Source organism: Silene latifolia, chromosome 10 (assembly GCF_048544455.1).
Source record: "Silene latifolia isolate original U9 population chromosome 10, ASM4854445v1, whole genome shotgun sequence".
Lineage (NCBI taxonomy): Eukaryota > Viridiplantae > Streptophyta > Magnoliopsida > Caryophyllales > Caryophyllaceae > Silene > Silene latifolia.
Window position 1 is genome coordinate 81,944,301 of NC_133535.1, and position 3,293 is coordinate 81,947,593.

General features: G+C 40.4%; 1 non-coding gene across 1 annotated transcript; it reads right to left on the reverse strand.

The window, feature by feature from the left end:
* Window positions 1–645: 645 nt before the first annotated feature.
* On the reverse strand, window positions 646–752 carry LOC141609825 (small nucleolar RNA R71). Its single transcript, XR_012527734.1, has one exon. It is a non-coding gene; the product is annotated as a small nucleolar RNA R71 (small nucleolar RNA).
* Window positions 753–3,293: the final 2,541 nt, after the last annotated feature.

Genomic DNA, 3,293 nt, shown 5'->3' on the forward strand with positions numbered 1-3,293 from the left:
AATCTAATGCTTATTTTAATGGGGTAGGCAGTAGACTTAAGGAAGAAATTCTAAGTGTATCTGGGTTTATGGAAGGCAAGCTACCATTTAAATATCTTGGTGTTCCTATCACAGCAGGAAGATTGAAGAAGAATGATTGTGCTGTGCTCATTGATAAAATTGTTGAAAGGATAAGGACCTTAGGAGCAAAAAAGCTCTCTTATATATGCTGGCAGACTTGTCTTAGTCACTTCTGTACTGTCCACATTGCATACTTACTGGGCAGCTATGTTTGTGTTGCCTAAAGGAGTGATGGACAGAGTTGATGCTATATGCAGGAATTATCTTTGGGAGGGGAGTACTGAATTTTTTAAAGCTCCTAGGGTTGCCTGGGCAAAAGTTTGTGTTCTTAAAAATCCGATGGGAGGGGAGTACTGAATTTTCCTCTATCGCATATCTAACTCCTTCTGAGTAAAGATGTACTTCAAACTTTCTCAAACCGGAGTTACTCAAGACCAAGTCCGATGGGTATTGTTTCCTTTTTCTTTGATCGATACCGCAAAGCAATTGTTGAAGAGCCTAGACAAGGCTACCCTTGGTATTGATTCATGGAAGAAGTTAGCACTTGCCTTCTACAAGAAATTATATCCTCCGGAGAAGACCAATATGTTGAGAGCCCAAATCACCGGGTTCAAGCAAAGGGATGAAGAATCATTGTGTGAAGCATAGGAGAGATTTAAGGACACTTGTCGTTCTTGTCCACACCATGGGCTTAGTGAGTGGTTCCTTGTGCAACAATTTTGGAACGGTTTATATGAAGATTCCCGCAACATTCTCAATATGGGATCCAATGGGATGTTTACCGAAGTTGATGACAATTAAACATGGGCCAAAATCGAAGAGATGGCGGTTCACAATTCCCAATATAGTAGGCCTCGAAAGGCCACTAGAGGAGAAAGGCATGAGGTAGATTCCATCACATAATTGGGTGCTCAACTAAGTGCTCATATCGACACCATCAATTTGAAGTTTGAGAAGGCCATGGCTAAGCTTGATGAAGCTTCCAAATCACCCAAACAACATGTCAATACTATGGTGGCATCATCCTCAATTCCAAGTGGAGTATGTGAAAGTTGTGGAACTTTGGGACATAAGCAAAGTGAATGTAGGGGAACAAATGAACTAGTGAATGATTTCCAAGCATATAAGAGTGGTATCCCTTATTCCAACTACTATAACAAGAATACCAAATTTCATCCAAATCTTTCATACAAGAGCCAAAATGTCCAAAACCTTCAACCAAAATACACCCCACCTCCAATGAGAAATCAAGCTCAAAGACCCTTTTTCAACCAAAGCCAAGGTTATCAAAATCAACCTTCCTACAATCAATCCAATGACCAAACCTTTGATGTTCAAAAAGCGGTCCTCCAAATGCAAAAGAACCAACAAGAATTCTTCACCCAAATGCAAAAAGATAGTCAAGTTAAGGAAATCACCATCAACAACATACTTGCGCACACCAAAATGTTAGACACTCAAATGACTCAATTAGCATCTTCTAGCTCTCAAAGACAAAAAGGGCAATTACCACCTCAAAGTAATCCCCCAAGACATGAGACGGTTAGTGCCATACATTTGAGGAGTGGTACAAGATATGAAGGGCTAAAGAGGCCAATTGATGAAGATATTGTGGATGCTAGTAACAAGCAAAGAGTTATGGAGAACTCTAAGGAGGTAGATCCTTCTACCAATGAAGTTTCAAAGAAGAAGAATGAAGAGAATGCTAAGGAAAAAGAGCCTATTGTGATTAGACTTCCATTCCCAAGTCGTCAAGATAAGCGTAAGTTTGATGAGCAACTTGGAAAGTTCATGGAAATTATGAAGAACTTAGAAGTCTCAATCCCATTCACGGAATTGATCAATCATGTTCCAGCCTATGCAAAGTACATGAAAGATATTCTTAACAAGAAGAAATCCATCCGAAAGCTAGAGCCTATTGCCTTTACCAAAGTGAGTAGTGCTATTCTTCAAGGAAGTTCCCCTCCAAAACTCATAAATATCCGGGAAGTTTTTCTATTCCATGCACCATTGGCGACACTACAATCAACAAAGCATTATGTGATCTTGGAGCAAGTGTAAGTGTCATGCCATACTCGGTGTGTAAAAGGCTAGGAATAGGAGAGCTCAAATCCACCAACATTACTCTTCAAATGGCGGATCGATCAACAAAGATACCTTTAGGAGTATGGGAGGATGTGCCCGTGAGAATTGGCAAATTCTTCATCCCGGTAGACTTTGTCATTGTAGACATGGGGGAGGATTCCAACATTCCTATCATTTTAGGAAGACCTTTTTTGCATACCGCGGGAGCGGTAATTGATGTGAAACATGGAGAGCTCGCACTTGAAGTGGGGGATGAGACAATCACTTTCAATCTTGACAAAACAATGAGAGCTCCCCGACAACATGAGCTATGCTTCATGATCAATCATTATAGCCGAGAAAGTGATTGAAAGAAGTTAGCATCTCTATGCAAAGATCAGGCTATGGGTAAAGCAACACCACCCATATGGAAGAAGGAAGTGGATGACCTTCAAGTAGCTCTATTCGGAGAGCAAGGAATTTTCAACAACAATGAGAGCTTGAATAGCTCACCCATCATGACAAGTAATGAAGAAGGCCTCATTGGCCATGACAACAAGAAAGAAGAGTTGCTCTTGTCAACTCATGACATCATTGGGGAACAAGCTAGTAAAGTTTGCGGTCTATGGGATGATAAATTTGAAGGATTAGTCAATCCTTATATTGGAAATGCTATGACCTTAGACCAAGGCTTTGTTGATCCTTGTCATCATCTTGGCTCGGGTCACCACCATGAAGAACACAATGCACAAAGATCTATTCAAGATCTTTATAATGAAAATAAGCAAGCCTTCGACTACTTCTACAAGGTGTTGAGCAACATCAACAACACCTTGGCTTTGCCCCCTTTGACATCTCATCCAAGAATGAGAGTTTGGTGGAGTCCTCCCTAAACCACCATTTGTAAATATTCTAACCCCTCTAACTAGCATTTTATTTCCTTTATTGCATCTTTGTCATTTTTGGATTTGCATTTTTGTGCTTTGATCAAGATTTTTTACATGACAGCAAGTGAGGGAGGTATTTTAACGTGTTTTAATGTGTAGTGTTTGATATAGTGTGGGGATGGCAAATGCCTAGGCTAACCGAGCCTTTTAGCGCACCCACAACATTGAACAAAGGAAAAGAAGAAAGAATGATATGGAAAAAGGAATCCCCACGGGCAGACC